The sequence below is a fragment of the Gymnoscopelus braueri genome (assembly GCF_963280865.1).
Source record: "Gymnoscopelus braueri genome assembly, chromosome: 24".
NCBI classification, from domain to species: domain Eukaryota; kingdom Metazoa; phylum Chordata; class Actinopteri; order Myctophiformes; family Myctophidae; genus Gymnoscopelus; species Gymnoscopelus braueri.
Genome location: NC_137626.1, coordinates 25,538,796 through 25,553,463, shown reverse-complemented (window position 1 = coordinate 25,553,463; position 14,668 = coordinate 25,538,796). Strand labels below are relative to the sequence as shown.

At 41.9% G+C, this 14,668-nt stretch overlaps 1 pseudogene across 1 annotated transcript; it reads right to left on the bottom strand.

Annotated features, from left to right (window-relative positions):
- Positions 1 to 1,261: 1,261 nt before the first annotated feature.
- Positions 1,262 to 4,521, bottom strand: LOC308080818 (nucleotide triphosphate diphosphatase NUDT15-like; annotated as a pseudogene). The gene is made up of 3 exons (XR_013935053.1): positions 4,377 to 4,521; positions 2,202 to 2,398; positions 1,262 to 1,406 (listed from the first exon to the last, which is right to left on the bottom strand). The product of XR_013935053.1 is annotated as a nucleotide triphosphate diphosphatase NUDT15-like (transcript).
- Positions 4,522 to 14,668: the final 10,147 nt, after the last annotated feature.

The window sequence follows — 14,668 nt, the reverse complement described above, 5'->3', positions numbered from 1 at the left end:
TGTGGCGTTGTGAGTCCATTACAAAACATAGATCATATACTTGGGAAAGGATTTGTGTTTGGACTAACAAAATTGAACCTTGTGTGTCTGTAACTCTGAGAGTGTACAAATGGAACCAAATGGATACATTACAGAGGAGCAACATGATTTAAAACTCAAAGTATGCAGGCAGACGACAAATCAGTTTAGGGATGTGGCTGAGCTCCAGCACCACAAACATTTGCAGATAAGTAGGAATAACTATTTTTCTTGTGTTCTCTGACCTGACAAGAAACACCTTTTCAACTCTGATAGTGTCTCTGTTTATTCATAAATCAGTGTAAATTGCAATCCTCAGACATTTCATATTATACAGAGCTGTTTGGTTCAATGTCTGTGTTCACTAGTAAAGACCACACCATCAAACATAATCGAGTTGGGTTGTATTTATTGAATCTGAAAACAGCATGGATTGATTGAGCAATGGAGGATTGGGGGGAATGTGCGATGTTAACGATGTGAAGTTAGAGGGATGGCGGGCGAGTGGGATGAGGGGATGGAGGGTTGGGAAGATGTGATGAGGGGTGAGGTGGAGAAGGAGCAAGGAGCGGGTGGTGAGGTGATTAACATGGGGTGGAGAAGGAGCGAGGGGATCGAGGGTGATTTAGTGAGGTTGGGGTGGAGGGGAAATGGGAGAAGGGTGGCGTGATGGAGATGAGTAAGGGGTAATGGGACAAAGGTGATGTGACGACGAGGGTTGGTGCGGTCCAGGAGTGTTGGTCCAGGAGCAGGTGGTAGTTGGTGGTTCCGGGGGGGAATGAACCCTGAGTTATTTGGCATTGGGGTCCGTAGAGCTGAGTGGCGCTGGTTTAGGCCTGAAGACCCCCATCAGGAACCTGAAGGAAAGGATGAGGAATGGTTAGTGGAATGGTTAGTGGAGCGCACAAAGAACAGTGGGGAGACTGGGGTGGTGGAGGGATGCGAGAAACAGATCAACTGACAAGTTACAACCTACAAACAGGTGCTGTTTAGTTAACTGTCCGGCACATATTTAAGAGTGAATGTCAAATAATGTTCTTCAATGAACTCACAAAACTGAAAGTCTCATACAATATAATTGGCTCAGACCACTCCATTTCATAAATTCAGTCATCTCCTGGTCCTTTATAATGTCAGGTCTGTTGCTTTGACTTTGTGCCGTGACTATTGTATATTTTAACATGTCTTAAGCAGAAAGAGTCAATAGGCTCGAAATTGTGCAGAACGTTGCTACTTGCTATATGATAGTGAGCAGATTCAGTGTCCCATGGTGACACAGGGCTGTGCAGAGTCCATGAAAGGCTGGAATCCTTGTCGTCTCAGTAAGGCTAATGGCAGGAACAGCTGCTCCTCAGGGGGAAACTCATCCCAGTGAATCCAGCTCCACCCTGGTCAAGGAAAGTAATAATCACATGGTCAGGTGTGTTTGGAATGTTCAAAATTCAGTTTCAGTGAACTGATAGTTTAACTGATAGTATTAATTTATACGATTTGTTTTATTTTGTGGGGGGGTTTTTCATTAATTTTTCAAATATCAAACATTCAAACTTTGCACACACACTCCCAGTAGGCCAAGGAATAACTGCCACCCCAAAGTTTTCAAATCAGCCTCATGGTGGCGCTATAACAGCCCGCTTCACGTTTTGGCCTAAAACTATTGGCCTAGATAACCTTGGCTCATGATATAACTTCCCATATAGGCCCCGACTATTTGTGCCAACTACATTTTCCATCATTTTGCGTTTTCTCCAAAACTCACACAAATCGGTACACATTATCTCTGGAGTCATGTGGTCAAGATATATCAGTGAGATTTCTCATATACCATTCCAATTGTCTATAAAAGCCTTCCAAAACTCCCTGGCCCTGGGTAGACAACCCCTCCTGGCGGAGACCTGTGCTCTGAGGAGCACCTTTATTTAACAGTTTCCATAGGCTATCTGGCAATAAAAACAGTCCAGTTAATAGAGTGTGTGTGTGTGTGTGTGTGTGTGTGTGTGTGTGTGTGTGTGTGTGTGTGTGTGTGTGTGTGTGTGCGTGCGTGCGTGCGTGATGCGTGTGCGTGTGCGTGTGTGTGTGTGTGTGTGTGTTTAAATGCTCTGTGATGCAACATGTTGCAAGGGTGGTACTGAAATATGAATTAGGAATTAAGGCAGAGAGGAAAAACATATTGTAGTACCCACCTTCATTCTTCTCTGGCTCCAGGTTGACTGGCTCCGCAGGGTGTGTCCTGTCCAGTTCACCTTGCATGACGATGTCCACATAATGGAACTGCTCCTCCAACTTGATGCAGTTCACCGCAGATGCAAAGCGCACGTTAATCAAACGCACCCCTGCCTCTTCCATCACTTCTCTGTGGGCACAGTCCTCCCACGTCTCCCTTTCAAACGAGACAGAAAATTCAGCATCACATTCTGACACCACGGTTAAATCAAATATGTGCATTACTCCCAAAAAAAAACACTTGTTCTTGTTCTCCACAATGTTGGGTCCGGGGACCACCTGGGGTCCAAATGAACCCTTATGGGTCTGTAACTCGAAGAGTGTACAAATAAACCAAATGAAACCATAATAAATAAAGCCTACGTGAGTGTGTGTGTTTGTGTGTGTGTATATATATATAAGCTACTTAGTTACTTTACACCACTGAAATACTCCAATAAAGAAAGGAAATACCTCAAAATCGATGTAAAATTGGCTATACTTTTTTTATGGTCTTAAATAATGTAAAATATACATGATTAGAACATGATTGAACAGTCACCAATTAAAGCCTAATATTTCTACAATTGCAACACATTGCTACAAAACCTGTTTATCCAATCATTTTTGGGACATAAACAAGAAGTTGAAGGATAACTTTGGGTCTGACCGTCTGATAATGAGGTCACGTGCATGTTCAAATCATGTATTCTTTACATTACTTCAGACCATTTTTCTAATACTTTTAGACAAAACAACCAATTTTAGATCAAGGTGCCCAGTCTGCCCACCCTTCCTTAGAGCCCACTCTTCTTGTATCCCTCTGTCCCATCACTTTGTTTGGACATGGAAATGTGGATTTATCACAATCTGACCTCAGAACATCTTCTTGAGTAGTGCTCACCCAGTGGTGTAAAGTAACTAAGTACATTGAATTACTCAAATACTAGTATTTTGAGTATTTTGATACCAATACTTTTGTACTTACTTACGTAGGGTAAGTGATATTTTTGGGTTAAAACAAGCTTTTGTTAAAAGGTTAAAGCGCAATATTTTGATAGTCATCATTGCTATAGTGTTTGTTCAGTAACAGGGGTCTCCCTGTCTCTCCAGCTCTTTAATAAACAGAAAATACATTTTCAGGTAGGTGACAAAATCTCAGCCAATCAGGAGAGAGTACCCATTTATCAGCTTCATTTTTAGAGTGCTCCAGTTCCAATTTTGTCTGCTCATTTCTTTGCATCATCACTTCCAATTTCACTTGTTTAATCTGTTACCTGACTGAGTTCCCTATCCTGATTGGATACAATTGGTATCCCGACCTGAAAATGCATTTTCTGTTTAATAAAGAGGTGGAGAGACATGGAGACTCCTGTTACTGAACAAACACTCTATATAGCAATGAGTACTATCAGATAGAGCTATTAAGCACTTATTTTAACCAATGAAAATCACTTACCCTACCTGGCCCTGAAACATGACTGTCATACCATGACAGTCATGGAACTGATTGTTCATGGTTTTCCATTTTTGTTGACATTTACAACTCTCACTGAGAGTTGTAAACTCACATGTACATAAACGTTCAGATTTCAAATATAAAGTGCTAACCTATGAGCCACGGATGTTACAAGTTGAGCCGGCCCACGATAAGTACCCGGATCTCCCGTATTGTTCAATAAAAAGCATTTTAATCCGAGCGGCGGCCATTTTTTATTATTTTTGTTATTCTTGTGTATCAGAGTGCAATACACCTCCCAACCAGTAGTGTCGCATAGTGAAAGCATGAAAGCATCGGAGACAATTCGGAGAAAATGGCCGGCAATCGGATTAAAAAGCTTTTAATGAACAATACGGGAATATATATAGGTACTTAGACCTTTGCCGGCTCAACTTGTTACATCCGTGGCATGGGGATCAGCACTTTATATTTGAAATTTGAACGTTTATGTACATGTGAGAGTTGTAAATGTAAAAAAAAATCGAAGACCAGGAACAAACGGTTCCATGACGCTTGTGACAGACTAGCGTCATGTGAACCATGGCTATTACCCTACCTAAAATTGAGCACCACCAATGAGTAGTGTTCTGCTCAGTGCTCACCCCAATCTGGGAACCCATCGCTAAATAAAAAGGAAAAGAGAGATTATGCTCACCCAAACTCTAAGTGCCCCCCAGGGACCTGGTAGGTTGCATGACCCATGGCACCTATTCGTCTTCCAACCAGCACATAGGGTTCTGTGGGTCTGTCACCAGCACACCCACTCCCACTCCTGGACGTTTAACCGTTATCTCTGACATCTTTTCCTGTAGTCCGGTGGATTGGTACGAAATTTTAGGTGAATCATTCAATTATTCATAAAAGTGTGAAACTTGGTACACTTGTACAGTTTGGGGCCCTGAACATTTTCAGATATGGAGCCACCACAAAAACGCCCCCTGGTGGCAATGTTGGCCATTTTACTTTCCGCCATTACCAAATTATGTATTTATACTCCTGAACCAAACAAAGATGATACAGAATAGGTGATATCTACACCTATGTTTTGATGGTTAAGGATTACAGTGATACTATTTAAAACAGAGGTTCTCAAACTGTGGGTTAGGACCCCAAATTGAGTCACGGGAAGGGAAATCATTTAAATGTGAATCCTTCCAATTACGTTTTTTTTTTGAAAAGCATACAATTATTATAATGTTTTGGCAACAGATATAGGCTATATACTATAGGCTATAATCATATGAGATAAAACTACATACCATCAGTATATAAAATAATGTATCAACGCCAAAATTACAATGGAATAACACAGAAATGAATACATTGTGATTGTACAATTATCTGGCCAGTCACACAAGCAATGCAACTAATTAGATCTCCCCTTGTAAAGGGTATTTGAGCAACCGAGTTAGTGGACACAACTCAGAACTGTGTCTTTGATGGTTTTATTATACTAACACACAATACAAACAAACTCTAACTCTTTTAGGCCAGTAGGCCAGTAGTCAAGTAGAGTCAGGTTATAAACCTAAAAAAAGTAAACACAAACAACAAAGCAATGACAAATTACTGACACGAAATATATACACACAACTATAAACCATATCAGAAATAAATATATTGTCGTGTAAACACGCTCTCAATTCTTACCGCCAGTCTCTCGGAGCTCGCAATGGAAAATGACAAACGCAGCAATAACACCCTGGTAACTAGTAACACTGGTGCATGCGTACAACACTTCGTCCTGATAGTGAGCATCCACTCCATTTATATGGGTTTGGTCTACCTTATCTATGTGGGTGTAATCTTCTGTTGATTAATCATGTGACTTTAGCACTGTTCTAAACAGTAGCCACTGTATGCCTACCCCAGCTCCTCATCAACATGCCCTCATGTGACACTCAGGTGACATGTGTAAAGTTCACTGCTGTGCTGTGACTTTTAGAATTTGTATATATTTGTGCCTTTGGATTACAACGTCAGTTTATAACTCCAAATAAGCAGTATTAACCTTCATATAAGCATGTATCAACTCCTAGTATAATAACTCTGCCTATCACTCCGGTATAAGATCCTAAATAAGCAGGAAATATACACATAGTAATAATCACAATAATAACCGCAAACTTCAGGTGCTGGAAGGCCCTGGATAATTTCAATCATTTTAGCACTTAGTGACTGCACCTTTCAATAGAATAGATTAGAACAAGATAAACATATATGTAAGCACACAAAACAAGTATTATTTTAACGGGACAATTTGGTAGTGAATGTTGAAAACCGGGACATTCTAGTGTTTTAGAGATATTTGTCATGGACTTGGGAAACACAGCTCAAACCTGGGGCCAGTAAGCAAATTAGTGATGACAATGATGGCTGCCTTGAAACATAAGGGACCAGTTGTGTCATGCATGCTCTGGGCCCTATCTTGCCTTACCCCTTATGCCTAAATGTATTAGCCATATTTTACTATTTAGAAAAACATTTTCAAATAGTTCAACTAGCCGATCTGCATCGACACATTGTGAGCTTGTAGATTGGCTATTTGAACTATTGGTATTTTAAAATGTTTTTCAAAATAGTAAAAAATGCAAAAAAAGTTTAGGGATAAGAGGTAAGCCAGATGGGCCCAAGATGGGACCAATCTGTTCCCTATGTTTCCAAAGATCTATGTTTCCTGGCTGCTATGCCCAGCTCTATATACAGTAGCATGAGAATGTTCCAGGAACATAGCATGCAGTTGAACACCTTGGAGAAAGAGTACCCAACAACCTTTTAAAAAGTTAACTCTATGTTTGTTAACAGAAAGCCGTGGAACATACAGTAGGACTCTGGGAACATAGGAATGACCCTTCTCAGATATTGAGATTTCCTTTTTTCAACATCACTGACTAAGTAAGATTGGCTTATCATCTGTATTGGCTGAGAATGAGGGTGTCTATTCCCAATTAAATGCGCTAGACCCCTGGATTGCTGATGTGGAGTGCAACACCTACCATCATCTCTCAGTAGCCTACTTAATGCACGTCGTAGTTACCCAAGCCATGCTACTCATACACCGAGGTTCTTTGGGATCGAACCCAGAACCTTGTGGTCCTAAGGTGAGTGCTCTACTAACTGAGCTACCTGGACATAAACAACATCATTCAATTGACCATTAGCTATTCACCAAGTTTCATACTTTTATGAAAAAGTGCCTGCCTCACAACATCACTGAATTGACCATTTACTATTCACCTTCAGTTTATGATGTTGTAATGAAATCATTGTAATCATTGACCATCAAAATATTGGTGTAGACATCACCTATTCCATATTATCATGTTTGGTTCAGGAGTTATGATTTAAAATACATTTGGTAATGGTGGAAAGTAAAATGGCCACCATGACCACCAGGGGGCGTTTTTGCAATGGCTCCATATCTGAAAATGTTCAGGGCCCCAAACTGTATTGTACCAAGTTTGTACCAAGTTTCACGCTTTTATGAAAAAGTGAGAGATTTTCGTCTCAATCCACCGGACTACTGGACTAATGTTGACTTGGCGCCACCATTATCACACCGGTCTGTCTAATTAGTAAATAAATGTTTGAGCACAACTAGTTTGTTAGAGAGATGCCCCCTCAGCCAGCTGGCCCTGGAACTCCGGGCACAAACACAAACAGAGCCACGAGATAGAAAACCCATTGGACTAAACCAAATTATAAAACAGCAAAAGGAAAACTACCTGACACACTGGAAAGAAGCAACACAAAAGCAGAGTAAACTAGAATGTTATCTGGCCCTAAACAGAGAATACGCAGTGGCAGAATACCTGAGCACCGTGACTGACCCAAAACAAAGAAAAATCTTAACTAGGTACAGACTCAGTGAGCACAGTCTTGCGATCGAGAAAGGTCGTCACAGGCAGACCTGTATCCCGAGAGAAGACAGACTATGCACCCACTGCACACAAAATGAAGTGGAAACCGAGCTACACTTCCTAACCGTCTGTCCATTGTACCAAGACATCAGAGACACATACTTCCCACAGATTACAACCACACACGGAGATTTTGAAAACATGACCAATGACAAAAAACTCCCATATCTGCTGGGCGAAGTACAACAATGTGCAAACACAGCAGCAAGATTCGTGAGTTGCTGTGATAGGAGAAGGATATCAAACGGAACACAACCACCCTAAAGACTAATCATTGTGTATATTCCGGCACCATACCTGCACCCAGTGATCTTGGTACATAGAAATTGATCTATTGAAGATTCTGACTTTCAAATGTACATATTTTTTGTTTTGATTGTATTGCTGTATTGTTGTATTGTGCTTTCTGCTTTGGCAATGTAAACGTATGTTTTCTCATGCCAATAAAGCCCTTTGAATTGAATTGAATTGAAATTGTGTGTGTGTGTGTGTGTGTGTGTGTGTGTGTGTGTGTGTGTGTGTGTGTGTGTGTGTGTGTGTGTGTGTGTGTGTGTGTGTGTGTGTGTGTGTGTTTTCATAGATAAACACCCAGGGCATGTGTACTCACACATTGTGCCAAATAATGTAATTATTAATTAAAATTGGCAAATGTTAAACGTCTTTATTTTCCCAGTACAGTCAAACAATGCCCAGAGGAACTGCGGTCAACTTGTTTTTTGTTTTTTTTATTCAAACAGGTCTAAACAGGTGAGTCAGTTGAGGTGACGATCCACTGCATTCAAATAAACTAGATATCAGGAGGCTTATTTGGAGGACGGGTAAAACAACAACAAAATTTCATCTAAATAATTATGGGATCCAAATGGACCCGTTAGGGTCCATTTGGTTCCATTTGTACACTCTCAGAGTTGCATACACACAAGGGGTCAATTTGGTTCCTAACTATTAATTTGGCTGGGGACCCCCTGGAACCCCCTCAAGGACCACTGGTTGAGAACCACTGGTCTATACTAATACAAGGCTCTGATTGCTGCTAGTTGAACCAAAGTTAAAACCTTTTTTTTTCTTCTCGCTAGGTGACAGAGAGACTGCAGTCAGAATGAGTTCTCTAGAAGAAAAGGTGAGAGTCACATAACAATTTATAGTGGGTGTAAAGTTATTCAGTATTAAATAACACCCGTCAGTTAGCTTGGCGTTTGATAGAGATAAACTCCCAGTGGTGGAAAAGTACTCATATTTCTCAAGTTAAAGTATCAATACTCAAATATCAATAGGCCTTCTCAAAATTGACTTGAGTAAAAGTACAAAAGTATTGGCATCAAAATGTACTTAAAGTACCAAAGGTAGAAAGTACACATCATGCAGAATGTCCCATTTCACAAGTGTTCAAAAAAATATTTGGAAAAGAGCAGACAAGCTCACAATGCATGCATCATGACACATTGTGAGCTTGTAGATCGGCTATTTTCAAATGGCCGATATGTATATAGGGCTGAAGTGGTCACTGAATGTTTTGTAATAATAATCAAAATATGCAAAGTAACTAGTAACTAAGCTTACACTATTGGGTGTAAAGCTATTCAGTATTACCATGAGTCTGTTAGCTTGGTGTTTGATAGAGATGAACTGATGTATTTTTGTAAAGGACTGATTGAATAAATACGTCTACATTCATTGTTTGAAAGGATTCAGGGAGAGTGGGCACCTAAACATTGTGGGCACCTCAATGATTATTGGCATATTTTTTTTACCTAAATGTAAAAAAAAATACTATAGAATATATATAGAATAAAATTTGGAAAATGTTCTGAAGTAATGTAAAGTATACCTGATTTGAACATGCACGGTACATCATTATCAGACCTAAATGTACCCTTCTACTTCTTGTTTATGCCCAACATGAATGGCTATCCAAAGGTTTTGTAGCAACAAGCATGTTCAAATCATTACTTCAAATTCTTACATTTCTTTTTTACATTTTAGAAAAAATAAAGAATTTAACATTGAGGCCCGCAATGTTTAGATGCCCACTCTTCCAGTTACCATATGAAATACTAATAAACCAGTGTATTAGTATTATTATGTAGCTGACATTATTGTAAGGTAACAGTGGGTAGCGATAATTGACATTCCCTCCTCGCTGTGTCCCTCTCCGTCCATTACAGGACTTTAAGGACGTGAGGGTTAATTTTTCTGACACGCAGTGGAACCAGCTGAAGAAGGTGGAGAAGATAATATACTTAAACCAAAAGAGCAACCATCTGTTCAAGCTCTCCTTAGGTAATGCAATACGTAACATGGTAACACAGTAATGACATGAAATAAGAGAATAATGACATAGACCGCATTTAAAAAACTTAAACATATATTAGATATTTTTCTACTGCTGTATGGTTAGAATCCACACACGACAGAGTAAATCTTAGGGCTTCATGTGGTTGTAATATGTTGTGACAGTAGATAAATACTATCATTTATAATTAACAATACAATAAAACATTCATGTAACACTTTGAAAAAAGGAGTGAACTGTGACATCGTTTTTAATGAGATTTAAACTAAATTTGCGACAGTATGTGCTTGTTCAACGCGACTAATTCTAAATATTGTTATATACGGTATAGGATATTGAACACCAAGAAATAACACTAACAGTATATTACGTAATAGTAGTATGGCTAGTAATGTTCAATAAAGTACCCCACCCCCATCTGAGTAGAAGAGGAAACAACAGATTCACCTATCCGGGGTGGAAATGTATGAGACTTGGCATGTCTTTGTGCCAGTAGCTATGAGGATTTACAACGAGTTGGTCACTCTGCCAGGTCAACTGTCAGATAACTTGGAATAAAAGATGTACCAAGCACTGTGGACACTCAGGGTTGCCAGATCTGCTTATTATAATTTCCCGGCAAGATTTTATTTGAAAATAGCCGATCTACAAGCTCACAACGCGTCGCATCGCGTCGCGTTGTGAGCTTGTAGATCGGCTATTTTCAAATAGCTGATGTATATGTTAAAGTGCTCATGTGACCCATAGTCGCTTCTTTTGGGCTGGTTTTCCTAGACCTGGTTGCTTGTTTCTCTCACAGAATCTGGCAACACTGTGGACACTGTCACTTTTCTTTTGCATTGATTGCACTGATTGTAATGGTTGCACGGTTGACACCGGCACTTTACTAGTTTGGGGCGGGATACTGTGAGGACACTGTAACCTGGTGTTGTTGTTATTCTGCATAGTGCCGGATAGATGTATAGGTGTATACTGTTGTTCTGTATTGATGGTGCTTCTTATTGTTATACATACTGTATCTTGCCTTTGTATTGCTGCATACTACAGTATTTTCCTTACTCTGTACCTGTAACTTTGTAACTCTTAACTGCTGTGCTGCCTCTGGGCGACTGAAATCCCCCCACGGGATCAATAAAGGTATCTTATCTATCTATCATCAGGTCTGAGGTCTAGAGCTCCACACTTTATGAGGACAGACAGCACTGATCAGGGGACAGCCGTACCTCAGCCAAGTGAGGTAGAGGAGGGGGAGAAGTTGCGCTCACCTAAAGGTAGTGTTCACTTTACTGTTACTATTTACTACTAACCCATTTAGAAATTAGACCTGAAGCTGATTCTAAAAACGCCTTACAGTTGTCTGATAAACCTAATCTAAAATTACTCGGATGCTGTCCGGATTGAAGGTGCTAATAACTGTATATAGGATAAAGATAAGATATAAAATAGGATGATCTCACTTTTCTCTGCTTGTCTCACAGAGAAATACACACACAATGTTCAAAAAACATTTTTAAAAATTGAAATACGTCACTCATCTATAATCCCAGCCTGACAAAAATGAGGGGGGAAAAATCGTCATCAGGCTATCGGACTTTAAACATTGCATCCGGCCAAGAATTTACCAATTGCCGCATCCCTAAATGTTTTATTATCTATTGTACTTATTTTATAAACGACATAAAGTTTATATATTGTGTGTGCGTGCTTGTGTGTGTGTATGCGTTTTCCAGATCATCGGGTAAGGAAGACAGTAGCAGTGTCTGCCAGTGACAGACAATGACAATGTTGTCGACTACACAGAACCAAGTAAGCACCGAGGATGACCACTACTACTGTTAGTTTCACTCACACACACACTCTCTCTCTCTCTCTCTCTCTCTCTCTCTCTCTCTCTCTCTCTCTCTCTCTCTCTCTCTCTCTCTCTCTCTATACTAAACTATTCAAAAGTACATGTATTTAACATACTGTTCAAATGTATTACAATTTTGACATTTTCCCCCAAAGGTTTTTCATCACTCCCTTCTTCTTCTTTCGTATATCATCAGATGGCCAACTCAGTGTCCTGCAGCCACGCCCTCGTCTCTGGTCCTAAGTCGAAAAGACCAGCTTCTGAGGGTGGGCTGCAGGGGCAGCCGGTGATAATGTGCTCGGCAGTCTGTTCAGGCTCGCCACACTCGCATGCCGCACTGTCCGTTAGGCCCCACTTCTTCATAGAAGACTTGAAGCGCCCGACTCCAGTGCGCAGACGGTTCAGCGAGGTCCATAGATGGCGTGGCATGTCTTCTCCTTTTACACCTCCTCCTGGGTCCTGGATGTATCGCTGGATACGGGAGGGCCCAGCTGTCTCCCATGACCGTTTCCACGATGCTGCCAGCCAGGCGTCTCTGGACAAGTCCTCAGGGATAGACTGTAGAATCTCTTGTGCTGCCTTGTTGTAGGGATGGCGAGACTTGAGCCTGCCTGATGGTGCCGGTGTTGTTGTGGCTTTGTGCAGGATGTGCCAGTCGTACTTCTGGGCCTTTCTTGCCAGGGCGAGGGTAGCCGCATCCCGTCGGAGACTGGCTGGGGCGATTCCAGCTAGGACTGGCAGGTAGGACACAGGGGTGAGTTTCAGACAACCAGTTACTGTCCGGAGAGCGCTGTTGATGACAGTGTCAACCTTGTTGACGTGGGGACTTCTGCTCCAGACAGGGGCGCAGTATTCTGCTACGGGCAGGACCAGGGTTTGCGTGGATATGCGTAGGGTCTGGGGGGAAGCTCCCCAAGTTGAACCTGCTAGGCGTCGAATGAGCGAGACCCTTGCTGTTGTTTTGGCCTTCACTTCATCCAAATGTTGCTTGTAGGAGAGTGTTCGGTCCAAGCATACGCCGAGGTACTTGGGGGCTTGCTGGAACTCCAGGCGGTGGTTGCCAACATGCACATCCAGTTCCCTTCTTGCTTCCCGGTTGTAGAGGTGGTAAGCTGCAGACACTGTTTTGCCCATGCTGAGCTGAAGATGCCACTTCTGGAGGTAGTTTGCCAGGATGCCCATGTCTCGGTTGAGGCCATCTTCCATCGCCTTCCATGTTGGACGTCGAAGCATGATAGCCAGGTCGTCCGCATAGCCGTACTTGGTGGATGTTGTATCTGGCAGGTCATGAATGTAGATGTTAAACAACATTGGTGAGAGGACGGAGCCTTGCGGGACGCCGTTCCTCAGTCTTCTGAGCCTGCTGGTCTGGCCATCGCTGGTCTGTAGGATGAAGCTCCGGTTGGATATCATCTCCATGATGAACCTCACCATATGCCGGTCCGGGATTGTCCTCAGCAGTTTCAGATGTAGTCCACGGTGCCACACGGTGTCGTAGGCGGCTGTTAGGTCCAGGAATACAACTCCGGCTTTCTCGTTGTCCTGAAAGCTGTCCTCTATGTCCTGAGTGAGTAGCGTAACCTGGTCCACTGTTGACCTGCCTCTGCGAAAGCCGGCTTGTTCCGGGGGGAGTTGTGGGTCCACCACTGGCTCGATACGGCTGTGTATAAGCCTCTCCAGGATCTTATATGGGACGCAGAGCAGAGAGATGGGCCTATAGGACTTCGGATCTTCGGGGGGTTTGTTTGGCTTTGGCAAGGCTATGACGGAGGCACGGCGCCAGGTCTTTGGAATCTTGGACCTCACTCCCTAAAAATCAGATAATCAGTTTTGGAACAGTGTCCCAGGAATATGTTGATCTGTGTCTTATTCTGTCTTCCTCGCTACAGTATATATCGTTTTAATTTTCTTTTGTGTTAGGGGTTTCCCTATGCCCCCCATCACGTCGGAAGTCTAGACCTATACGGTACTGATCAGGGGACATCCACACCTCAGCCAAGGAAGAAGAAGTTTTTATATAAGGGACAGGAGAGTGAAGATGAGGACTGGATTCCTTCTCTGTCTGGTATTCCAACACTATTACCATACTCCTGAAGTTGTACTCACCTAGAGGTAGTGTTCAATTTAATATTTACTACTAACCCATTTAGACCTGAGGCCTGTATCATGTCCCGACTTACAAAAAGGTCTCTTGAACCCCTGGCCTAAATCCAAGGGTTGAAGCCCTACAATACGGTTTCACTGATTGCTCGATATTTGCCCCTAACGTGGACAGAGGTGCCAGGGCCCGGTCATCGCTGATTGCAGCTTTAATTATTTATTGTGCTTATTAAAAACGTATATTCACTGTGTGTGTGCGTGTTCCAGATCATCAGGCAATGAAGACAGAAGCAACATCTACCAGATACAAAAGGCTCCGAAATCTGACCAATGCTGTCAACTACACAGAACCAGAAGTACCAGAGGAATGTTACTGGAAATACTGTTAGTGATCCTTTTTCTCGTTCTCTGTTTGCATCCACCTTTCTTTCTCCCTCTGTTATCATCCATTTTTCCTCTCTCTCTCTCTCTCTCTCTCTCTCTCTCTCTCTCTCTCTCTCTCTCTCTCTCTCTCTCTCTCTGGGCACTTAGGCTCCAACGTAGCCTGACAGTGCATCGTGGGTTCGAGTTCTGTTCCCGACTATCTTTACTGCATGTCACTCCCCATCTCTCCCCGATTCCTGTCCATCTCCACTATAAACTATAAATAAATTAAAAAACGAATTTGCATAAAATCATTGTAGCTCATGTCACAGGCCTTCTTTCCAGGAAAGGACTTCATGGTGCATTCATTATGGAGGGCAAGTCAAGCTCTGTTGCACCTCACATTCATACTGAATGTTTAT